The sequence below is a fragment of the Erinaceus europaeus genome, chromosome 10 (assembly GCF_950295315.1).
Source record: "Erinaceus europaeus chromosome 10, mEriEur2.1, whole genome shotgun sequence".
In the NCBI taxonomy this organism is placed as follows: domain Eukaryota; kingdom Metazoa; phylum Chordata; class Mammalia; order Eulipotyphla; family Erinaceidae; genus Erinaceus; species Erinaceus europaeus.
In genome coordinates, this window is record NC_080171.1 from 17,917,178 (window position 1) to 17,943,566 (window position 26,389).

Here is a 26,389-nt window from a genome sequence, read left to right on the forward strand (position 1 = left end):
GGTGAAGCAGGTCTGCAGGTGTCTATCTTTCTCTCCCCCTCTGTCTTCCCCTCCTCTCTCCATTTCTCTCTGTCCTATCCAACAATGAACTACATCAACAACAGCAATAATGACCACAACAAGGCTACAACAACAAGGGCAACAAAAGGGAATAAATAAATAAATATTAAGAAAAAAAAAAGGGGGTAGAAGATAGCCTAGTGGTTATGCAAAGAGACTCTCATGCCTGAGGCTCTGAAATCTCAGATTCAATCCCCCTGCACCGCAATAAGCCAGAGCTGTGCAGTGCTCTGGTGTTCCTCTCTGTGTCCTTTTCTCTCTATATCTCTCTCAAAAATAAAATAAATAAGATATTTTTTTAAAAAAGAAAGAAAGAAAGGGGAGGAGATAGATAACAATGGTCATGCAAAGAACCTCTCATGCCTGAGGCTCCAAAGTCCCAGGTTCAACCCCCAGCTTCACCATAAACCAGAGCTGAATAGTGTCCTGGGGAAAGAGAGAGAGAGAGAGAGAGAGAGAGAGAGAGAGAGAGAGAAGAAAGGGCTTTCTCCAAAGCAGCAGGATGCTCTGTGCTGCACTTATTCTTTCGCCTGCTCACTCTGATCCTGACTGGAAGCAGCACATCTCCGTTCTATGACAGTTTCGATTCTTCTCAGGGCTATAAAGTACTAAAGTCCCCAACCTGCAGAAAATGAGACCTCTTCTCTCCTAACTTGAGCCTGTCTAGATGCCCTGCAATTCCAAGTGACCTCTTTCCAATGCTCGGGGCAAAACTATAGCATGAGTAGCTAGTTATTTGAACAGAAACAACCCCTATGGCAGAAGACCTAGAGACTTCTAGACAAGAACGGAATCTCAGTGAAGCTGAGCCAAAGGCTTGCTCGCCCATACAAACTCCCACTGGAGAGATACATCACACTAGCAAAGTTACATTGGTTTTAACTTCACAGTTTACATGATTCCTATTTTATCCTCACAACAACTCTGTGGGGTAGGCAGAAAGATTATGGTTGATTTCACAAAGGAGGGGGGAAAAAAACGAAGTTCCGAGGGGTGAAATGACTTGATCAAGGTCACTTTGTAAAGTTAGGACATCAAGGGGTGTCTTCAGTCCACGAAGTTAACAGCCACACACAACACACACAACACAAATGGAGAGGTTATGATGCACATGTGCAGAGATTTGAGACTGAGGGAACTGAGATGACTTTTCTGTTTATAAGAATATGCATACATGAGAGGGGTGAATTAATACACTCACAGAAGGACACCACACTTACGCAGATACCCAGGAAACCTGGAAATATGCACAGGCATTACAAGAACGGGACGGTTACCTGGGTGAACGCATATATGCATGAGAAAAAGGGGCAGATTACATTTTTATATGTTTGCACATGGAAAAAAATGATAATTTGTCTATTCATCTAAGATGAATGAGTTTTCTATCTGTATGCACAGAACAGGAATGAACAGGTCATTTATAAACATATGGGCATATCATGAGACAGAAACAGACTTCTTGTCTACAAGAACACAACCAGAAGGGTGGGTGGGTTTTTAAACATACAAGAGCACACCAAAGAGACATGGACGGTGAGACTAGCAGCCTATAAACACGTGCATGTGAGATTCTAACCTCAGTGCTGAGTATGATGTTTTTCACTCATTATAATGACCCCCGCCAGCAAGTTGGCTGAAGCAGTTATGTAATAAATGTAGCTGCTCCGTATTCCACCCACAAACGCTTTGCTTTTGTCCCTGCTTGTTGTTCAGAGTCAGTCAGATACTCAACACTTACCTTATTGTTGCAACCAAGTAAGAGTTAAGAAATCTACAAAAAGCCACATTAAAACCATCAATTCTCAAGTTTGGGGATTCAACTGTTGTCTTTAAGAGGAAATCCATTCAGAAGCACTTCTTGGTTTGACCGGGAAAAAAAAAAAAAAAAGGAAACAGGATGAACTTTAAGCCACAGTACTGCTGCTTGCCCAACTGACAGAGCCAAGGAGCGTGATTCTCAATCTGCACCCAGCTGGCTGGTTCCACCGTACAAAGTTGATGACAGGAACAATGCCCAGCAGAGAAATCCCCTCAGTGAAGGACTGGGCAGGAGTCTTGCTGACTAAAAATGCAGGAATTCAATCTGGTCCACACCTCTCTGCTGAGAGGGAATCCGCCGACCAGCCTGCTGAAGGTAACAGCAGCCAAACTTCAACTGGATGTGGAATTCTAACTCAGTGATTCTGGGCTAGAGAGTGAGACGGAAAGCAGGGCAGCTCCTGCTCCTGCTGCTGCTCCTCCTCCTCTCCAGCTGCTTCCTGCCTGCAACCTCCCATAGGGCACCAGCCCTCCTCACACGTTCCCAGCGCACACACCCCCTTTTCCCCAGCACACTCACGCACACACAAGCCTCGCCAGCAAGCTCACTCACACACCCTTGGTGAGTGTCTCTCCCTCTCGCTAAATATAGATCTTACTCTCTCCCCTCCCCCTTTCCTTCTCCTTCGTTCTTCTGCCCCCCTCCCCTGCCTATCCACCTCTTTCATTTCTGGGCTGCAGGATATAAGGAAAATAAGACACAGCCCTAGACTTTAAGGCACTGCAGCCTCCGGGGTAGACGCAAGGCAGCAAGAAACTGTCAGAACATGACACAAAAGGAGTCTTTCCTTCTACTGAGATAAGCTCTAGGTTTTTGTTACTGTTGTTGGGCTAGTTTTGTTTTTATACGTGTAGATAATCGGCTACTGGCATTTGGCAAAGCTAGAGGACAGGTTAATTGCCCAAGTGCAGATAACAACAAACAGCATCACGTTCATTAAGTAGATGGCTAGTCCAGTTCTTCCTCCACAGACTCAGGAGGACCAAAGGGAAAGCAAAAAGCTGCCCTAGCCTATGCTGACACAACAATTAGATGGAGAGGAAGCTAGGTAGGCTGAGATGAACCCACGACTCGACTCTAGAAGCCAGAATCACAGATTGTTTTGGAATCCAGAATTAGGAACTAAGCAGACTAGAATGATAAACACTGACTGGCCAAAAGTTGCCTAAGGGGGGGGGGGGGGGGTCAGGCGGTAGCACACGTGGTGCAAAGCGCTAGGACCGGCGTAGGGGTCCCCGTTCGAGCCCCTGGCTCCCCACCTGCAGGGGAGTCGCTTCACAGGCAGTGAAGCAGGTCTGCAGGTGTCTGTCTTTCTCTCCTCCTCTCTGTCTTCCCCTCTATCCATCTCTCTGTCCTATCCAACAATGAATGACATCAACAACAATAATGACCACAACAAGGGCAACAAAGGGGGGGGGGGGGATGGCCTCCAGGAACAGTGGATTCATGGTGCAGGCACTGAGCCCCAGCAGTAACCCTGGAGGCAAAAAAAAAAAAAAAAAAAAAAGCTGCCTAAAGTTCAGCATCCTGGTTTCATTTTCCCCAATTTCCTAGTCCCTCTTCAACTGTGGTAGCCCTGTCTCCCCTGTCTCCCTGGAGACCTGTTGGTCAGGTGGCCCTAGTCTGGCCCTAATTTCTAATATCTCAACCTAGATCCTAGTGAAAGTTCATCAAGAAATCAAACATCTACATATTCAAAGAGGACTTAAGTTGTTTGTTGCAACATCATGTCCAAGCTTAACCCAAAGATCCTTAAAGCCCTGCAGCATAAAATAACATGAGACTTGTGATACCCATTTACAAAGCTGACGGGCCACAAGACAAGGGAACCACCACCTGGTGAATCTAGAGAAGCACAGAATTCTGCTAGAGCTCCCATCAGCCAGCAACAACTCTGTGGAGACATTCTTATTCAACCTTCTGTGATTCTGATCCGATGAAAAAAGGCCCCCCTCTTCCTTAGGCATCAGGTCAACAGTAGGTGAGCAAGTCCAACCCACCCAGCAGCCCCAGCCAGGCTCTCTTGCCTTGCTACTTTTGTTGCTCTGCTGTATTCCTTATGACATTCCACAAGAGAACCTGGCCCCATTAGCCAGGAATAAGTTAGTCTATGGGGGATACCCTACGATCTGTCACTTCAGAACAGGCAGCCCTAAATGGTAGATAAAACAAACTCTGAAATGAAGAATTGTTTCCTTGCCTTATCTAAGATCCTGTGGAGAAGGTGTAGATTCCAGAGCCAACACTTGCCTCCCTACTGCTTTCTTCCAATTACACTGCTTCCCCCTCAACCAAGGAGAAAATTCAGATTCCAAGAGAAGCTAAACAACTCATTCTGATCCATCCACTTCATTATGCAGCCAACACTGATCGCAGAGCACATACCTCCTAACCCAGTCAGGAGCTGGCCGTATGACAGAAAAGATAAGGACTGACAGGGTAACTGTAACCACATCTACATACAAAGGGAAAAAAAATAATAACTTGAAAACTGTCAATTTTCAGACGTCACAGACAATTTCCTTGGGAACTTCCCATACTCCAGCCATGAGAAAGAGGTAAAGAGGCTTAAAGCAAGATATATGAGGAAGACCGACTTCAGTCAGATACCCTCCCTGACTCTGTGGCTGCTCTGCCAAGAGCCCAGAGCAGTAACCGTTAACCGTCGTTACTGCTGAACCGTCATTACTATGGGGCTGAACTTCCTCACCCAAGGAGAAGCTCACACGCTGAAGACCAGGGAAGATTCTCAGAGCCAGAGCACGGTTCTTCCTGCCTCCTCATTCATCAGCAGAATCTATGTAAGACCTGCAGCTGATGCGGCCCTGCCTGGCACACCCGCCTGCCCAAACACTTGCTTTTCCATCTTCTAAACAGTTTGGATTTTCCAGAAAAACAAAAGGCTCAACTAGGAGATGAGTCACGGCAAATTTGCTATCTTAAGCTGTAGTCTTCAAACTTCAGAAGAGAGCTCATATGGCTTTGACTACAAATTACCTTTGGACCTTTTCACCTTCTCGTGTTTCAGCAGAAGCAAGGAGAGTGAGTGAGAAAGTGGTAAATAGTGGTTTGTATAAATGCTGGTAAAAAGCAGGGATCCTGATGCAGTTTTGTTTGTTTGTTTTTTGTTTTACCAGAGCACTGCTCAGTTCTGGTTTACGGTGATGAAGGGGATTGAACCTGGGACTTTGGAGCCTCAGGCATGAGAGTCTCTTTGCATAACCATTGTGCTATCTACTCCCTCCCCCCAAGCTGTTCTATGGAGCACAAAGAATGCCAGGTATTAAAAAAGGACAATCAGACTTCCTTAGTGGACTAGCCTACAGGGGCAGACAAGCAGGTTTTGTCTCCCAAGTCACGTAAGCAGCCCTGCAGCATTCTCCCTGTCAGAGGATTTGGCTTTTGGAAATGCTAGGCACGTTAAAAGGACAGGGTGCTCTGTTGAGGTTAAGAGTGAGCACAGCACCCACCTGAGCTGGGAAGCTTCCTTAAAAGTGGGGCTGCTCAGGAGCTCATTGGGGTGAACTGGGAAAACAGACCTGGTTAAGAAGGGAAAGGCATTTATTCAGAAACTGTGAAATGCTCCGAACAGACATCCTCAAGGTCTGGTTCCCAATTTAAATCTTTGCAGAGATCTTCGCCTAGAGACAGATGAGTCAAGATGGAAATTCAACATGAGACACTGACACTCACGCAGAGCTGTGGGAAGGTTCAGAGCTGAAAGGAGCTTGAAAGGGGGAGCTTGAGTGGGCTAGTCAGAGGACCACCTGGTGCACACAATTCACCCTTCTGCTAAGGCATGAGAGTGTTAGCACATGGATACTACAGGAGGGGTTCACCAACCAGTCTCCCCTCTTACACAAGCCAGTCTGGGGCCAGATACAACTTGCCCAGAAGCAAAAAAAAAAAAGTAGTCCCTGCTTCCAATCTGGAGTGTTGGTTTAGGTGTCACTGCACACCTTGGCTAGGTAAGGACCAGCAGGAGTCCCCCTGAACTCCCAAGGTCAACAACCATACACACAGGATGCAGAGGAAGAGTCTGCTTGTGATTCTCCTCCACTAAGTAAATCTGAAAGTAACAGGAAGAGGCCGCCATGTGGCCACACAGCTGAGATCAATTTCATGAGGAGAACGGAGTGTTTGGGGTAGCTGAGAAATTGGGTGAATTATGCCCACTACAAACCACTCAGAATACATGCGGCGGAGAATGACAGGCAATGGTTCTCCTTCCCTGAACAACATGCTACGTGAGCGGAGGGGTGAGCCTGGCAGAGATGTGCTGACTTCACTGCTACTCTAAGACATAACTACAGCGCAGCCTAAATCAGACCTGACAAGCTGCAGGGCAGCCCCAAGGAGTCACAAACTGCTGACGATTTTCAGTTCTACAATTAGGTCAGGCACTGTACCTGATTAGCAGAAACCTGGACATAAAATGATGGTAAACTTCTCAGGACTGACTGAATGAATGGTTAGGTTTTCAGCTTGTTCTTCCAAAAGCTGTGGCCCCACTTACATTCAAGGTCAAATGTTAAAAACTTACAAGCAATCTACGTGTCCACTGCCCTTTTATATAAGTCTGGTTAAAAGTCACAATTTTAAGAGGGGCCGGGTGGTGGCCCACCTGGTTGAGTGTGTGTATTACAATGCGCAAGGACCCAGGTTCAAGCCCCTGGCCCCCACCTGCAGGGGGAAAGCTTTACAAGTGGTAGGGCTGCAGGTGTCTCTCTGTCTCTCTCCCTCTATCACCCCCTCCCTCTTGATTTCTGTCTGTCTCTATCCAATAAATAAAGATAATAGTAAAGTTTTTTAAAAAGTCACAATTTTAAGCGCTGAGAGGTGATATGTGCGGTTAAATGCACATATCAGAAAGCACAAGGACCCAAGTTCGAGCCCAGCTCACCCCCACCCCTGCTCCCTACCTGCAGGGGGACACTTCATGAGTAGCGAAGCAAGTCTATAGGGTGTATGTCTTTCTCTCCCTTTCTATATGCCCCTCCCCTCAATTTCTCTTTGTCCTATCAAATAAAATGAGGTGGGGGATAGGAAAAAAAAATGACCACCAGAAGTGATGGATTCCTAGCCAGCACCGAGCCCCAGCAATAACCCTGGTGGCAATTTAAAAAAAGTCACAATTTTCAGAGTTTGGATTGAACTAGTATAGATTCATATATGTCCCAGTCCAGTTCACCAAATGTATTGGCCTTGCTTTAATCTGTTATTTCCCACAGAAACCAAGGAGCCATGTGCTGAGGATTCTCAACTGGGAACCCCAAAATTTAAATTTCATGAAGAAATAAGATTCAAGGCGACTACTAAAAGGAGATTGTGCTCTAATTCATTTCATATTGATCAAAATTTTCTGTGTTCCTTTGTGACTTGTTTTGAGAGATATCATGGGGCAAACACGAAGCTGGGGAATGCTCTTGGTTAGGCCACTGTTTCCATATGCTTTTGGAAATATAACCCTAGTCGGCATATACATTGTTGGACTCAATGAAGGGATCCCAAAGAAAGGGGTTTGTTGGGGTTTTTTTGTTTGTTTTGTTTTGTTTTTTTACATGTATTAAGAAATAGCTGGTGTGAGGCCCTTAGTTATAAGAGAATAAATAGCATTCAAAGAAAAGAAGGCAAGGGCTGGAGAGAGAACATAATGGCTACGCAAAAGAATCTCATGCGTGAGGCTCTACCTGAGTAGTGCTCTGGTCTCTCTCATTAAAATAAAGCGAATATTTTTAAGAAAATATAAATAAATAAATAAGAAATAAGAAAAGGAGACTTGAAGAAAACCTGTTACTATTTGGGGACTTCTGACAGAGTAAAAGGAAGCATGGTGGGGTGAAAGGGAAGTGCCTGAACATATGAAATGAGAAGAGAGAGCTAAGAGAAAGCGAGCTCAGCCATGACAGTCACACAGAGATGTTTCTGCTCAAGCAGAGGATGGCTGGAAGCCCTACACTCTGCTTCTGATATAGAGACAGATTGCCCCACCCAACCTGTCACCCAACACATAACTCACCGAGTCCAGTCTATTTTCCCTTCAGCCTATCGGATTAGCCACCTTCTTTACAATGCTTAAGCCAGGCTTCATTTTTTTTTTGTTCCAGTTACTATAAAATATCCACTCTCCCCAATCTCCCTTCCTGGAGAACCAACTCACTCTCAATCTCCTGACCTATTGCACAGATCTGCTACAGGGAATTCCCAAAATGTGTGCATGTGTCTCATTTTATTATGCCTCACAGACAGTTTTTTTTTTTTTTCTTTTTCTTTACCAGAGCACTACTCAGCTCTGGTTTATGGCTGCGCTGGGGATTAAACCTGGGGCCTCAGAGCTGAAGGTGTGAAAGTAGATTGCATAACCATTATGCCTTCTCCCCAGCCGGACACAGCATTTCTCCTCTTCTTTCCCTTTCTAATAAACTGAAGGTCTAGAGCAGCCTTATACTGAGAAATTTATCGGTATCATTTTTCCAACATGTACTCATTTCATGTCTCTGTTATCTTTTTTCAATTCTCACAGTACTTCAAACTTTTTCACTATTATTATTATTATTTGGCCTGTTATACTGGCCTATAGTCACTACATAAACTACACCCACATAAGGCAATAAACTGAATCCACAAATGTGTGTGTTCTGACTGTTCACTAAACAATTATTTCCTTGTCACTACTTTTCATTCACCCTTTCCATTCCCTGAGATACACCACTGTTGAAATTAGGCCAACATGGCTGCTTAAGTGTTCAAGTGAAAGGAAGAACAGCTCTTCTCTGTTTAAATCAAAATCCAGACATGATTAAGCTTAGTGAGGAATGCATAATGAAAGCTAAGCCAAGCCTCTTGTGACAGCCAGCCTCTTGTGAATGCAAAGGCAAAGTTCTTAAGTAAAATTAAAAGTGTTACTCCAACAGCAAAACAAAACAAAATCTTACTAAATGGAAAAAATAGTCCTCAAAATATTAAAAATAGGCAGTCCATGCAATCCAGCAATCTCTCTCCTAGGTATCTACCCAAAGAATACAAAACACTCAAAAAAGATTTATACATGACTATGTGCATCACAAAACCATATAGAACCACTAAGGTTTGGAAACCATTCTTTGGAAACCATTCAAGTGTACAAGGTCAGAGTTGATAAAGAAGTAGTATAAACAGACAGTGGAATACTACGCAATTATAAGGATGGGAGAGATCTTTTCTTTTGATACAGCATGGCTTGAAACTGGAAGAAATCATGCTGATGGGGTTTACAGTTAACATTTTTTTAGTTTTTTTATATTTACTTATTTATTTTTCCCTTTTGTTGCTCTTGTTTTTTTACTGTTGTTGTAGTTATTGTTGTTGTGATTGATGTCATTGTTGTTGGATAGGACAGAGAGAAATGGAGAGAGGAGGGGAAAGACAGAGACGGGGAGAGAAAGACAGACACCTGCAGACCTGCTTCGCTGCCTGTGAAGCGACTCCCCTGCAGGTGGGGAGCCGGGGGCTTGAACGGGGATCCTTAACGCCAGTCCTTGTGCTTTGCGCCATGTGCGCTTAACCTGCTGCGCCCGACTCCCTACAGTTAACAATATTTATATATTTTCCCCATATTTGGGAGCTACTCTCTGCCCTGATACAGCTTTCTCATCCTTTTTACAACTATGACACCATCTCCCCCGACAATACCTTGGGTCCACCTGCATATTAGCTGTCAGACTCAGGCAAAAACTAGTAAAGTCATGGGCCCCTTAGACTATACCTAAAATAGATCCATTAGTTTTTTCCAAAACAGAGACCCCAAATCTTCATCTGCAATATTCTTGCCTTTAGGTTCATGATTTGTCAGCAATTTGTTCTGCTTTATATCTTAACTCTTTCAGTCACCAGGTTCCAGATACTATCATGATGACAAGTGGACTTCCCTGGGCAGATGACCCCACCAATGTGTCTTGGAGCCCCACCTCCCCAGAGCCCTTCCCCACTAGGGAAAGAGAGAGACAGGCTGAGAGTATGGATCGACCATGTTCAACAAGGAAGCAATTACAGAAGCCAGACCTTCCACCTTCTGCACCCCATAAGGACCCTGGGTCCATACTCCCAGAGGGATAAAGAATAGGAAAACTGGGAGTCGGGCTGTAGCGCAGCAGGTTAAGTGCAGGTGGCGCAAAGCACAAGGACCTGCGTAAGGATCCCGGTTCAATCCCCTGGCTCCCCACCTGCAGGGGAGTCATTTCACAAGCGGTGAAGCAGGTCTGCAGGTGTCTTTCTCTCCCCCGTCTTCCCCTCCTCTCTCCATCTCTCTGTCATATCCAAAAACAACAACATCAGTAACAACAACAACTACAGCAATAAAAAAAACAAAACAAGGGCAACAAAAGGGAATAAATAAATAAATATTTTTAAAAAAGAATAGGAAAGCTATCAAGGGGGAAGGGGGCAGATGGGATAGGAAGTTCTGGTGGTGGGAATTGTGTGGAGTTGTATCCCTCTTATCCTATGGTCTTGTCAATATCTCCATTTAATAAATTTTTAAAAATTAAATTAAAAAAATCAGGGTAAGGGTAGTTGGGCGGTAGCACAATGGGTTAAGCACAGGTGGCGCAAAGCACAAGAACCTACATAAGGATCCCGGTTCGAGCCCCTGGCTCCCCACCTGCAGGGGAGTCGCTTCACAGGCGGTGAAGCAGGTCTGCAGGTGTCTATCTTTCTCTCCTCCTCTCTGTCTTCCCCTCCTCTCTCCATTTCTCTCTGTCCTATCCAACAATAACTACAACAATAAAACAGCAAGGGCAACAAAAGGAAGTAAATAAATAAAAAAACAAATATTTTTTTAATTTTATTTATTTTTTTAAAATATTTATTTTATTTATTCCCTTTGTTGCCCTTGTTGTTTTATTGTTGTAGTTATTATTGTTGTTGTCATTGTTGGATAGAACAGAGAGAAATGGAGAGAGGAGGGGAAGACAGAGAAGAGGAGAGAAAGATAGACACCTGCAGACCTGCTTCACCGCCTGTGAAGCGACTCCCCTGCAGGTGGGGAGCCGGGGCTCGAACCGGGATCCTTATGCCGGTCCTAGTGCTTTGCGCCACCTGCGCTTAACCGCTGTGCTACAGCCCGACTCACAAATATTTTTTAAAAATCATGCTAGGAAGTGAAATAAACTAGGAGGAGGACAAATACCAAATGATCTCACTAGTGGGAAGGATATAAGGAGAAAAAAAAAAGGAGTGGGGAAAATACAGGGTGAAACCGTGGTCTATTTCAGCAGACTCAAGGATTCAAAAGGGAGAGGCGAAAGAAGGAGGCTCAGTGTCCTCCCAGTGGTAGAGGGAGATGATGACTGGGTGGTGGGTGAGTGTGCTGGCACCTACTTTGGGGAGATATGAGACTGTACCCCCTTTGACAACAGTCTTGTGAAACTTTTCTTCAATGAAAAGAAATTATGAAAAAAAAAAAACCCAAGCGATTTCAGTATTCAAACTTTTAGATGTGAGTAAAGTTTTTTTTCATTTCTTTATCCAGGGTTAAATTAATGTTTTACAGTCGACAGTAAATACAATAGTTTGAACATGCATAGCATTTCTCAGTGTGATTAAAGTTTAAGACTATCTTAATCAAATTCTTTTAACTTTGATTCCTCCTTTATATAAGCAAGTGATAGGTGATTAAAATCTATAAGAAAAAGAGTATCTTAATAAGTATAAAATAAAAATGTGAAATGGTCCCCCAAAAGTGCTATTCCCATGAATATGCACCTACTAAGGAAAGGAATCAGTGTTATTATTTGTACAGAGAAAACTTTAGTGATACATGGTCAAGTAAGCCTCAATATCCCCTCCAATCAAAGCAAAGAACATAACTTCTATCCTATGATGATTAAGAAAGATGAAGAACCATCACTGGTCACTTCCATCAGGCATCATAAGTCCTCTTATGGACCCCTCTTAGACCTTGCCCTCACTGTAGAGCAATAGTGGTAGGGACTGCCTCACTCACTGAAGGGAGGCTGGGATGACCTATGCTTCCATTCGAGGAAGATGGTCCTGAAATGAATTCAGCCCAAAATGTTCCCAGCTGTGACCATGGACTGCGAGCTCAGGCTGACAGGGATGCAGAGGTTACACAGGCTCCTGTGCTAAATATGAAAAGACATGGGCCCTCGGCCAGATCAATGGGGTTAACAATTAATGATATTTATATAGTTTCCTCATGTTTGGGAGCTACTCTCTGCCCTAATACAGCTTTGTAGTCCTATTCTCAACCCTGACACCATCTTCACAGACAATACTTTTAGACCACCTGCATGTTAGCTATCTAGCTCAGGCATAAGATGACTTAAAGTCATGGGCCCCTAGGAACATACCTACCTAACTTTTTCCCATGTGAAGACCCTTAGTTTCATCTGCTCTATTCCTAACTTTGAGTTCCTGTTTATTAAACCATTTGTCCTCCTTTATATCTTACTGCCTTTCAGCCACCAAGTTGCAGATGCTACTAGGATTTCATCCTGACTTCCCTGGGCAGATGGCCTCACCAAGGTATCCCAAAGTCTCACCTCTCCAGACCCCTATCCCCCTGTAGAAGGCCAGAAACAGGCTGGGGAATCCACCTGCCAATATCCATGTCCAGCGGAGAAGCAAGCAGATAAGCCAGACCATCCAACTTCTTCACCCCATAGGGTGTCAGTCCCTACTCCCAAAGGGATAAAGAATAGGGAAGTTTCCAGTGGAGGGGGTAGGGTATAGAACTCTGGTAGTGGGAAATTTATGGGATTGTACTACAGTCTTGTTAATCATTATTAAATCACTAATAAAAGGGGGGTGAGGAAGCTGCTGAAGAAAAGTTTGACACTAGCAGAGGCTGGTTTCTGAAGTCTAAGTCCATGACACCAGAATAAAAGGTAAGCGTCGGCAGGAGACCTCACTTGGACTGTGCACTGCTTTGTCAAGCACATGGGTGAGGTCTGAGGCCAGGCCCCACCACACTGGAGGAAGAGTCAGTGTTGTGGTAGGTATCTTCTTCTTTCTCCCTTGTCTCTCTGTATCTGTTTTTCTATCTAAAAAAAAGTCAGCCCAGAGTGATAAAGCCCTAACAATGACTAAAATACAAATACACACACACTCGCTCTTAAAAAAAAAAGGTGCTAAGTGAAGAAGCAAGTTTTCTAGTAGCTCCAGCTAAGGGAACTGTAGATGAAACCATCTTACATTAGAAGAAGTTGTCTAGGACCTTCATAGCTAGAGAGGAAAAGTTAATAGCTGGCACCAAAGCTTCAAAGGACAGGATGTTCTCCAGTTCGACACAAATGCAGTTGGTGACTGAATTTGAAGCAAACATTCATTTCTCATTCTGAAAATCTTAGACCTACTTGGTTTGTGCTCCATAAATGGAGCAGCAAACTGTGAATGATAACACATCTGTTTGCAACACAGTTTACTGAATATTTTAAGCCTACTGTTGAGGTCTGCTGTGGGGAGGTGGGGGTAAATTCTTTCAAAATATTACCTACCACTAATTAATAATGTGCCTGGTGACCCAAATGTTCTGTACAAGGAGATGACCATGTAACATTTTTTTTTGTGCCTGCTAATTCATTCTGAAGAGTCAAGGAATCATTTCTCTCAAGCCTTGTTACTTAAGAACTACATGTTAAGTGAAATAAGTCAGAAACAGAAGGATGAATATGGGATGATCTCACTCTAAGGCAGAAGTTGAAAAACAAGATCAGAAAAGAAAACACAAGTAGAACCTGAACTGGAATTGGCATATTGCACCAAAGTAAAAGACTCTGGGGGGAAATACAGGTCCAAGTAGGATGACAGAGGAACTAGTGGGGGTTGTATTGTTATATGGAAAACTGAGAAATGTTATGCATGTACAAACTATTCTATTTACTGTCGAATGTAAAACATTAATTCTTTATTAATTAATAAAGAAATAAAGAAAAAAGATGGCTTCCTTTAGCCATGATAGCATCCCCACAATTCGGAAGGGAGAAAAAGCCAGAATAGGAGACGTTACAAGGTCACGCAAAACACACACACACACACACACACACACACACACACACACACACACACACACACACACACAAAAACACATTTCATAATAAGACTATAACTGCCATACATAGTGATGCCTCGAAAGGAAACTGGGCAAAGACAACTGAAAACCTGGAAATGGTACATCACCGTAGATGCCAGTTGGGGCATGTGTAATTCATGAGAGGCCAATATGGCAACGCTAACAAGAGTTTGGAAGAAGCTGGTTCCAACCCTCAGTGGACGACTTTGAGGTTTTTCAAGACTTCCAGGGAGAAAGTAACTATAGATGTGATGGATTTTTAAAAAATCTTTATTAAAGATTAAACTCACCCGATTCAGTGTACATGTTACAATGTACAAGGACCTGGGTTCAAGTCCCAGTCCCCACCTGCAGGGGAAAAGCTTCAAGAGTGGTGAAGCAATATTGCAGGTGTCTATCACCCCCTCCCCTCTCAATTTCTGGCTGTCTCTGTGCAATAAATAAATATAATTTTTTAAAGGTGAGACATTATCCTTATTTATTGGATAGAGAGAGCCAGGAATCAAGAGTAGTGGGGAGATAGGGAGAGAGAGATATCTGAAGACTTGCTTCAGCACTTGCAAAGCTTTCCCCCTGAAGGTGGGGACTGGGGGCTTGAACGTGGGTCCTTCAACATTGTAACATGTGCACTCAGCCAGGTGCGCCACCACCCGGCCTGAGATGTAGTTAAAATGCTACGAGTTCATGATCAAACGCCAATAGATGAAGAGCTGTTTCTCAGGGGTAAACTAAGAAAGCTTTTCCATAAGACAGAATATACTCCTGGTGAAGGTGTTGTGAACACTGACGAAAGAGAAAAAAGCATTTCAAATATTACACAAACTTAGCAGACAAAAGAGTGGCTAGTCCTTGAGAGGACTGACTCTGACTGTGAAAGAATTTCTAGAATGTGGGGAAGCAATTACAGAAGCCAGACCTTCCACCTTCTGCAACCCACAGCAACCCTGGGTCCATGCTCCCAGAGGGATAGAGAATGGGAAAGCTGTCAGGGGAGGGGAGGGGATATGGAGATCAGGTAGTGGGAATTGTGTGGAGTTGTACCCCTCCTATCCTTTGGTTTTGTTAATGTCTCCTTTCTTAAATAAATAAAAGAATTAAAAAACCTAATTTAAAAAAATTAATTTCTAGAATGAGTAAAGCACTATCAAACAACATAGAGTTAACAACAGAGAGATGATTTATGAAAGGGAGAGTTAATCAATGAAGCAATCATCTTTGTTGCCATACTTTAAGAACTCCCTTAATCCCATAGGTGGACCTTAAGAAGTAAAGACATAAGACTGGTTACTTAGTGTAGTGGCTCTGCAGAAAGGTCTTCATGCCTGAGGCAGCAGAAATTCAGGTTCAAACCCTAGTCCCACCAGTAGTCAAAGGTACGTCCCCTATAGTGTTAAAAAGAAAAAGAAAAGAAAAACTCTGGGAACTGGGTGGTGGTGCATAGTATTATGAGGAAGGAAGCGTGTAAGGACATGGGTTTGAGCCCCACTCCCAACCTGCAGCAGGAAGGCTTCTTGAGCAGTGAAACAGGTCTGCAGGTATCTTTCTCTCTATCTACCCCTGCCCTCTCAATTTCTCTCTTTCCTATCTAGTAAAACGGAAGAAATGGCCGCCAGGAACAGTGGATTCATAGTGCCAGCACTGAGCCCCATCGACAACCCTGGAAGAAGAAAGAAGAAGGAAGGAGGAGGAGAAGGAAAGACAGAAAAGGAAAACACAGAGTGTGAAACTTGGATGGGGTGAAGTGTATTGCATACCAAAGCCAAAGACTCCGAGGAAGGAGGAGGAAGAAGCGACTAGGTGGAGAAGGCACTAGAGTCCTGGCACACGACAATAGGAAAGGAGCTAAGTTGGGGGGTCACAGTGCTCCACAGACATCTGTCACAGGGAGATGAGAAACTGTACTCACATGTCAACTATCCTATGCACCCTTAACTTAGCCCCAGAAAGATCATGGAAAAAGAAAAAAGAGAATTGCCAACTTTCAACAACCACCACTCGCCATCCTATCATCAAGTCCATCGCTATCAGCCTCAAGACAAGACATTCCATAAACAGCAGTGATTCATTCACTGTAGTCTCAGGAGTGATTTTAGGCAGTAAAGACATTTTTAGCTGATTTTTACAAGAGTGTTGTTGAGTTAGAGTACAATTCCATATTTCCCCCAAATAAATGCTAATCATTTCACCCATGGGCCCTCCTCAATCGCTATCGAACAGGCCATGGCCGGTGCGCCGCTATGTTCCATCGCTGGGGAGCCAGAGACGACCCGAACTGCCCCTGCGGCTCCAGACAGACTATGACCCACATAGTCAACGACTGCCACCTCTCCAGATTCAAAGGAGGTCTCGAAACTTGACATCAGGCTCAACCTGACGCTGTTGACTGGCTATGGAAGAAGTTCTTCTGGCTAACGCTAGAAGAAGAATTTCACCCACCACCAATGTGGCAATAAAGAATTTTTAAAGATGTATTTTTATATTAAAAAGCCTATTATTTACTTAGTATTCCACAGTATTGTATTGTATTTATTTTTAGTGGATAGAGACAGAAAGAAATTGAGAGGGGAGGGGGAGATAGAGGGAGGGAGAGAGGAGAGAGGAGAGAGGAGAGAGGAGGAGAGAGAGAGGAGAGAGGAGAGAGGAGGAGAGAGAGAGAGAGAGACCAAGACCTGTAGCCCTGGTTCAATGCTTGTGAAGCTTTCTCCCTGCAGGTAGGACCAGAGGGTTGAACCTCGGTCCTTGTACACTGCAATGTGGGCACTTAACCAAGTGTGCCATCGCCTGGCCTGCTAAAAATGTGTTTCTTTTTATGAGAGCTGGTAAATGAGAGAGCACTGTTCAGAGTTCTGGCTCATGAAGTTGTTGAGGATCGAATCTGAGGAGTCAGGCATGCAGATTTTGTGTGCTAACTGCTTAAGTTATCTCCCAGACCAATAAAGAATTTTTTTAAAAGTCTAAGGTCTGAGAGGCTAGGAGATAGTTGAGCAAGGAGAATGCATGCCTTATCATGTGTGAGAACCCAGGGGACTGGGCTTATCTGCTTTATTGAGGAGGTCTGGAATCAAGCCCAAGCTCCAAGGTAGGCCTATAAGTAGACAGTCAACTTGCATCCTTAAAATCTCTGGCTGCTCTCAGGGAAAAGTCAAAGCTGTTCAGCAGATTATCAAAGCTCTTTCTTGACCCATCTGTCTACCTTTTTTTTTGCCTCCAGGGTTATTGCTGGGGCTTGGTGCCTGCATCACAAATCCACTACTCCTGGAGACCATTTTTTTCCCTTTTGTTACCCTTATTGTTTTATCATTGTTGTAGTTATTATTGTTGTTGTTGGATAGGACAGAGAGAAATGGAGAGAAAGGAGGGGAAGACAGAGGGGGAGAGAAAGATAGACACCTGCAGACCTGCTTCACCGCCTGTGAAGCGACTCCTGTGCAGGTGGGGAGCCGGGGGCTCGAACTGGGATCCTTATGCTGGTCCTTGTGCTTTGCGCCACCTGCGCTTAACCCACTGTGCTACCACCAGACCCCCCTACTTTTTTCTTTTTTTTTTGCCACCAGGGTCAGCACTGGGACTTGGTGCCTGCATGACCCACCATTCCCAGTGACCTTATTTTTATTTTTATTTTTTTGCATAGGATAGAGAGAAATTGAGAGAGGACAGGGAGATTATGTGGGAGAGGTACAGAGAGACAGCTGCAGACCTGCTTCACTGCTAGTGAAGCTTTGCCCCTGCAGGTGAGGAGCAGAGGCTTAAACCCACATCTTGTGCATGGCAATGTAATGTGTGTGCTCAACCAGATACACCAATGCATCACCCCCCAGGGCACACCTTTCTGACTCCCTAAGCTTGATCAAACTCCCGCTGCTCACTGAGTATGCCACCCATCTTCTATATGGGAAGTGGAAAATGTGATTAGAGAGTTAAGTATCAGTATGGTGACAAGGCAAAACATCAAATGTCTATTCAACAACAGGGCTTGAAATTAAAGTATTAAAAACTACTCTGGTATCTGTTATGGGCTGAGATGTGTTTCCTCAAAATTCCAATGTCAGGGGTTGTGGTCTGGGAAGTGGCACAGTGGATATGACATTGGACTCTCAAGCATGAGGTCCTAAGTTCAATCCCCAGCAGCACATGTGCCAGAATGATGTCTTTTTCTTTCTCTCTCTCCTATCATTTCTCATGAATCAATAAATAAAATCTGAGCAGGGGTAGATAGCATAATGGTTATGCAAAGAGACTCTCATGCCTGAGGCTCCAAAGTCCCAGGTTCAATCCCCTGCACCACCATAAGCCAGAACTGAGTAGTGCTCTGGTGAAAATTTTTTAAAATTTTAAAAATTATAAATAAAATCTTCAAAAAAAAATGTCAGGGGTCTGGGCAGTGGGTGCACCTGGCTGAGAGCACACGTTACCATGTGTAAGGGGGATGCGTCACCAGCAGAGAAGTAAGTCTGCAGCTATCTCTCTGTCTCTCTATCTCCTCCCTCTCCCTTCAATTTTTCTCTGTACTTGTAAATAGTATTACTTGACATCAGTCATGTAAGGTTTTGTTGGTACAGTAAATCCTAACCATGGGATTTTCAAAGTAAACCAAACTTCCAAATAACCTGGTTATAACAATATCTATTGCTTTCATAAAACTGTAAGACAGCAAGGACCTCTCCCACTCTCTATAAAAGCCGATTCTCCCCCAGTCCTTGAACCTCTGGGGCTCGGCTCGCTTTCTTTCATGCTCCTCTCCATCCACACCAACTGACACCACATCTGCTGAACTCAACCAAGTCAATGCAACCAGTGCCACCTCGACATGGTTCACTTCAGACAGTGTCCAGAGACACCAGGCCTAGAATGACAGCCCTTCAGCTCCATTTCTATGGTGAGACCTTTCCTAGCTCATAGGACTCCTTAAATCCACCCCAGGTAGTGCACTTCCTAACAGCCACAGAACCTAGATATTGACCAGGGCCCATGAGATACGGCACATGTGCACATGTATCCGTAAGTTAGGGGAAAATACACACCTGGAAGTAAAGTGCCCAGTAGGCTACAGTAACTCAATAAGGGCAGCAAGCAAATAGAAAGACCTAAAAGAGACACCATAAAGTACTCAGTCAAATAGTCTCTACTTAGATCCAGATACCCCTCTCACCTACTTCCCATTTCACTTCCCTCAATCATTCTAAGACTAACCCTTGTCAGGTAAAGTAAGGGACTACGAAAGCTGGATATGGGCAAGAGACTTTTTTACTTCTATAATGGTTCTCTTGGTCATTACCAGGCCACCCCATCATCCAGGGCTCTACCCAGGGAATCCTGGGATTCCCACATAGCTATGATGGTCCTACACCTCTAACAGATCCCTCTTTCTCCACCATCGCTGGTCATATCCATCAAAAACAACATAGTGGACCCTACCCTCTTGTGGGCCTCTACAGGACCTTGCCTTCAATATGGAACCACAATGGTAAGAACTGCCCCACTCTCTGAAGGGAGGCTGGGTCAACATACTCTGCCACTCAAGGAAGACAGGTCCTGAAATGAGTGCAGCCTCGAACGTTCCTAGCTATGACCATGGGATGTGAGCTCAGGCCTACAGGAATGCAGAGGTTACAGACTCCACGCTGAATATGGGCTCCAGATCAGATCAATGGGGCTTACAATTAAAGGCATTTATATACTTTTCCCATTTTTAGGAGCTACTCTCTCCCCTGATACAGCTTTCTAGTCTCACTCCCAATTTTGACACCCTCTCCCCATGTAATACCTTTAGCCCACCTGCATGTTAGCTGTTGGGCTCTAGCAAGAATAAAGATGAAAAGAGGATCAACAAGCAAAAACCAGGATCACTCCAGGAACCCACCAAGCCACAGGTGAGCGCAAGCATGTGTGGCTCATGGACTGAAGGACCTGAGGAGAGATTCCTGGGGCTTTTAAAAGTCCCTACTTACTCGGGAGCGGCTGGTACCAGTCCAGCAGTCTGCCAGTTGAAATACCACCTCCTGCCTGAATTTTATCAACAAAAAGACTGCTGAAGGGAGAAGAACTTAAGCCTCACCAATTTACAACTGTGGGTCTCCACTGCTGTTGTCCCTAAGGGAGCCCTACACTGACATGGCGGGGGGGGGGGGGGGGGAGCTGGTTGGGTGACTCAGAAGAATTAATAGACATGGGCCTCTTGGACCATTACCTAAAACAGACTGCCTAACTTTTCCCAGAATGGAGAGCCCAAATCTCAACTGCTGTACTCTTACCTTAGGTTCCTGCTGACTAAACAATCTCTTTGCTTTATATCCCAATGCTTTTCAGCCACCAAATTGCAGCTGCTACCATGATGCCAACATGACTTCCCTGGGCAGACAACCTCACTAAAGAGTCCTGGAACCCCACCTCTCCAGAGCCCTCACCTCTCCAGAGCCCTGCCCCACTAGGGAAAGACAGAAATAGGCTGGGAATATGGAATGACCTGTCAATGCCCATGTCCAATGGAGAAGCTATTACAGAAGCCAGACCTTCCACCTTCTGCACCCCATAAAGATCCTTGGTCCATGCTCCCAGAGGGGTAAAGAATCGGAAAACTTTCAATGGAGGGGATGAGATGGAGAACTATGGTGGTGGGAACTATATGGAATTATACCCCCTCTTATCCAACAGACTTGCCATTCATTATTAAATAAATTTAAAAATAAAAAAATGTAGGAGGCCAGGCAATAGCACACAGGGTTAAGCACACATGGTGCAAAGCATAAGGACTACTGTAAGGATCCCGGTTTGAGCCCCTGGCTCTCCACCTGAAGAGGAGGGGGTCACCTCACAAGTGGTGAAGCAGATCTGCAGGTGTCTGTCTTTCTCTCCCCTTCTCTGTCTTCCCCTCCTCTCTTCATTTCTCTCTGTCCTATCTAACAACAATGACATCAATAACAAGAACAATAATAACTACAACAACAGTAAAAAACAACAAGGGCAACAAAAGGAAAAATAAATTTAAAAAAATTAATTGCCTTCTCTCAATTTCTCTCTGTCCTATCCAACAGCAATAACAGGCAATAAAAGCAACAACAAAGGCAACAAAAATGAGAAAAATGGCCTCTAGGAGCAGTGGATTTATAGTGCAGGCACCAAGCCCCAGCAATAATCCTGGAGGCAAAAAAAAAAAAAAAAGGAAAGAAAAGAAAAAAGGTATTAAATGGCTGCCGCTAGAAACAGTGAATTCATAGTGCCAGCACAAGCCCCAGCAGTAATCCTTATGGCAATTAAACAAAAAACAAAACAAAACAAAACAAAACAAAAATTCAAATGTCAAAGCCCTAACCCTCAGTACCTCAAAGTGTAGCTTTGTTTGGAGATAGGATCGTTATAAAGGAAATCAAATTAAAGTGATGTATAATCCCTAGGGGCTGGACAGTTCACCCAGTAAGGTGTCTCCCTTGCCAGAAGAGTGGCCTGGATTCAAGCCAAGGTGTCATATGAGAATGCCATACCAACAGAAAAAGCTCTCCCTCTCCCTTTCCTCCTCTTTCTTCTTCTCCTTCTCCTCCTCCTTCTCCTCCTTCTCCTTCTCTCCTCTCTCTCTCTCTCTCACTTTCCCTGCTCCTTCAATCTAAATTTTTAAAAAAATGGCCTAGGAGTGGTGAAATTGTACATATGTAAGGTTCTAATTTCACCATAAAAACAAAGAAAGAAAAGAAACTGGTGTCTTTACAAAAGGGGAAATTTGTAAATATACACACAGACATATGGAGAGAAGAAGATATATATATAGAGAGAGAGAATAGATAGAAGATGACCAGCTACAAACCAAAAAGAACTAGACCTTTCTCTCAGTGTCCTCAGAGGAAATAAACCTGCTGACACCGTTGTCTTTGAACTTCTAGCCTCCAGGATCAAAAGACAAAATTTTTGTTGGTTCAGTTACCCAGCTTGTTGTATTTTGTTAGGATATCCCTAGAAGGTTAGTACATCTTTGAGGTTCACTAATACAATTCCACTCCTTGACATTTTTAATAAATAATTAATTCTTATGAAAAACAACTTAGATCTTTGAGAGAGGAGAAAGCATAATAGTTATGCAAAAAGATTTTCATAGGTGAGGCTCCAAAGTCCCAGGTTCAATTCCCAGAACCATCATAAACCAGAGCTCAGCACTTCTCTGGTCTCAGTCCTCCCCCGCCCCAGCCTCTCTCTCTCTCTCTCTCTGTGTGTGTGTGTGTGTGTGTGTGTGTGTGTGTGTGTGTGTGCATGTTTCACTCCGTGTCTCTCTCATTAAAATAAATAAATTTTTAAAGTAGGGAGCTCATAATCATATGGCAGAAATGTTCTAACTTATATGTTCTGAAGGAAACGAGCATTAGATTTTGTTTGGAGAACTGGCAGTACCGCTGAGAAAGCACATGCAGAGGGAGAAGTAAAAGGAAAGACAGTGAGCACAGCCTGAACAAATGGCATGAGGTGGCCATGAGAATCCCAGTGGCCATACTGACAGGTATCTCAATACACATGTCTGGGGTTCAGGAAAGAGGCCCGAGGTGAAGAAAATGATTTGGTATTTATGCGTGTATCTGTAAAGTCATGAGGAAATTACTGAGATAACCTAGAGAGGAAATCACTTTGGAAGAAAAGTTCAAAAGGGAGGGGAGAGAGGGAGGAGAGGAGGGAGGGAAAGAGCCCTAGCAGTCAGCAGGTTTTAAGGGCGAGCGAGGGAAGATAAATGTTATAGAGGAAACAAAGATAGAACTGTCAGAAATAAGAAAAAGACTTGAACGGGAAAATACAGCAAAAGGCAAAAAGAAAAAGTGTTTTAGGGAAAAAGCAGTCAGTAGTTTTGAATCTCACCTGTCACAAGAAGTGCTCCAGAATGCTGATTTTCATCTAGAATGCCCTTCCTAATCTGTCATCCTTGGCTATGTTCAAATGTCCTCAGGTGCGGACCAAATAAACCTATTTCCCTAGCAGGCTTAAAGATGACAACCAGCAAAGAGAAGCAGCAGCCTGAGGAACTGCAGAATATAATTTGCTACAACTTACCTTTTCCCTTCAGCATCAAGAGGTCTTATTTTATTTCAGGCAAGAAATCTTATTTGTTTTTTAAACCATTTTCTGGGGGGGGGGGTTGGTGGTAAATAGCATAATGGTTATGCAAAGAGACTTTCATGCCTGAGGCTCCAAAGTCCCAGGTTCAATCCCCTGAACCACCATAAACCAGACTGAGCAATGTTCTGCTTTAAAAAATTAAAGGAAAACTTTTTTTTCTTTTTTTCTTGAAATAAATATATATTTGGAGGGGAGGAGTGTGGGGGAGACTACGACCAAGGCACTGTTCAGCTCTGGCTTATGATGGTGCTGGGGATTGAACCTGGGACTTCAGAGCCTCAGGCATGAGAGTCTTCAGCAGAGCCATTATTCTGTCTCTTTAGCCCTAGAAGCCTTATTTTATATAATATGACTGTACTTCAGGATTTGAGTATTTCGGAAAGGTAGTAACAGCTGCGTAGTTATCAAAAGAACACATCTTTCCATTTGCAAGGAGCCATGAACCCTTTAAGAACATGTATTTGTAAATATAGGAAGCAGACAGTTATCCATTGGTTCCCAGCTTTCTTTTTTTAAATTTCTTTATTGGGGAATTATGTTTTACATTCAACAGTAAATACAATAGTTTGTACAGCATAACATTTCCCAGTTTTCCATATAACAATACAACCCCCACTAGGTCCTCTGTCATCCTTCTTGGACCTGTATTCTCCCCCACGCACCCACCCATCCCAGAGTCTTTTACTTTGGTGCAATATGCCAATTCCAGTTCAGGTTCTACTTGGGTTCCCATCTTTCTAAGATCATATTTTATGCTTGATACAAATTGTAAACTTAACTCCACTCTGAAAGTAAGAGCATTGTGGTCAGACTTCTTTCAACATACTAATTCAAAGGACCTGTTCCTGAAAGCTTTGTGACAACCAGTTTCTGTTAGAAATGTTAGGTAATCATTCTTTTTATTTTTATTTCTTTTTAATTTTATTTAATTTATTATTGGATAGAAACAGAAAGAAATTGAGAGGGAAGAGGGAAATAGAGAAAGAGGCAGAGAGACGCTTGCAGCTCTACTTCACCACTTATGAAGCTTTCCCTCTGCAGGTAGGGACCAGGGGCTTGAACCTGGAACCTTGCACACTGTAGTGTCTGTACCAGGTGCACCAGCCGCTGGCCCTGGTAATCACTCTTTTTACAACTAATTACTTATGACCTTGTAACACCACTTCATACTTTCCAGCAATAGTTTCAAAAAATATGCTGAGTGTCCACTAAGTATCAAAAGCTGTATCAGGAATTATAATCAGTCCTTGACCCCCAAATGCAATCCGGTTGAAAAAAAAAGAAAAAGATAAGATAAAGCCTCGGGGAGCAGGCAGTGAGCATCTGGGAGAGCTCATACATCACCCTGTACAAGGAGCCAGGTTCAAGCCCTTAGTCCCCAGTTGCAAGGGAGAAAGCTTCATGAGTGATGAAACAGTGCTTCAGGCATCTCTCTATGTCCCTATCTCTCCTTTACCTCTCAATTTCTGTCTCTATCCAGGAAAAAGAATTAGCTATGGGAGTAGTGGATTCATTGTATACACAGTGAGCCCCAACAATAACCCTAGTTGCAAAAAATAAAAAGGGAAGGAAAGAAGGAGCCAAGGATGGAAAGAAGGAAGGAAGGAAGGAAGGAGAGACAGAGAGAGAGAAAGAGAGAGATTGAGAGAGAGTGAGAGAGAGACTAATGCAAATGGGTAACAGAAGCAATAAGAAAATGTATAGTCGGGATTGTGATCTCTGAATCCTTGAGCTCCACTTTTTGAACTGCATATACTAGGTCGCCACAACAGGAAAGCAAAAAATCTAGGTTCACTCTTTTTCCTTTTAAGAGTACATATTGAATTAACTTTATTTGCTGGGACAGAAATTGAGAGGGGAGAGGAGAACAGAAAGGGAGAGAGAAAGAAAGATACCTGCAGAACTGCTTCTCCACTAGTGAAGCTTCCCCTCCACAGGTGGAAACTGAGGGCTTGAATTTGGTCTTTTCACATTATTAGTAATGTGGGTGCTCAACCAGGTGTTTCACCGCCCAGCCTAGCTCCTGAATGTCCGTTTGTAACTCCTAAGACTTCAGGTTCAAATTCCTCTACGACTTCCCACCTTGATAAACTGGGGGAGGGCCACAAGACTTCCTTAACAGAAAAGCAATTCAAAAGATTGGCCATGTAGTTTGAAACTAGATCCCTTGCTCCTGGGTCCACATTCTTGATTAGACATTTAAAATGTCCCCCGGTGCAAGAAGAGAAATTATGAAGAGCAAAGACCCAAAGCAGCTTTCTCGGCCTCCTTTTTCATGTGGCAGTTTATTTCAACTGACAGGGTTCCTGCCTCCAGCATTATAGCCCAATTAAAAAACCTGTTCTTTGGACTTGGAATGACAGGGAAGCCTTCAGCGAGTCCTGAAGGGAAGAGTGAGTGACTAATATGTCTCAAAAGAGACATGGATAAAATGTACGAGAACTGGAAAGAAAAAGTAGCTTCAGCTTTGGAGGTGCTGATCTGGACAGCAATTCGGGAGGGCACTATAAGAGAGGCAACATATGAGCATGGCCCTGCAAGATGACTAATGTTTGCATATGTGGAACACAAGGCAGAGGGTTCAGGACAAGCAAGATACAGAAAGGAATAGGAAGGTACGTTGCTGGAAAGAGAACTAAAGATACTGAATGATAAGGTACCAAGCCCTACTTGTTCTGTTTTTTGAGTCAACTACGAATAATGTCAGGGCTCCTAGACCAACTTTTTCATTCTTTCTATTGCAGAGACAGAAAGAGAGGGATTCCCCTCCCCATGCCAACGTCATGGCACTCCCATGTAGTATAAGGGCTTGAACCCAGGCACATACCCTAACATGTGAGCTATTTTCTACCCTTTCTCCCAAGTCCTACTCTTCCTGTATTATTGTATTTACTCCTTATGCATTCACTGTACCAGATGATATCCAACTCAAAGAAAATTAATTTTCCATGTTTAAAGTTGTATTTACTTCTTTTGTATAAGAAAGAAACCAAGGCCAGAGCACCATTACAGCATATGCAGCGAAAGGGGTCTCCCACATACAAGTTCTGTGCTCTACTACGAAAACACCTCCCATGCCGCAAGAAGATTTAAGTTTCTAAGAGGTTGAGTGACATGTCTAATGCTATGCAGCTAGTAAGTGGTTAGCAAAGGAGCTCTGGTCATTTTGGATGCTACTAACTTAAGTCTGGAACTACCAACAAAAAGAAAAAGTACTGTCTTTTAAAGAGGCACATTCACTCACTCACTTACGTACTCTTACCTGCCAAGAGCTGTCAGGACACCAGGCATTAAGGATATAAAGTTAAATGCATCCAGTCTTACCCTATTTCAGTGGGGAATTGGGTGAT

At 43.7% G+C, this 26,389-nt stretch overlaps 1 protein-coding gene across 8 annotated transcripts in view; it reads right to left on the reverse strand.

Moving 5' to 3' along the window:
- The window catches only part of UNC13B (unc-13 homolog B), a 224,666-nt gene that overhangs the window by 61,632 nt on the left and 136,645 nt on the right, over nucleotides 1-26,389 (reverse strand). The window contains exon 1 of one of the 8 annotated variants that reach the window (XM_060199234.1): nucleotides 1,802-2,313. The exons of 6 other annotated variants lie outside the window; for them this stretch is intronic. The gene's annotated coding sequence lies outside the window, so the exon portion shown is untranslated. Of the gene's footprint in view, nucleotides 1-1,801; nucleotides 2,314-26,389 lie in introns of those variants that run through there. One more of the 8 variants, XM_060199233.1, reaches the window with a different exon arrangement.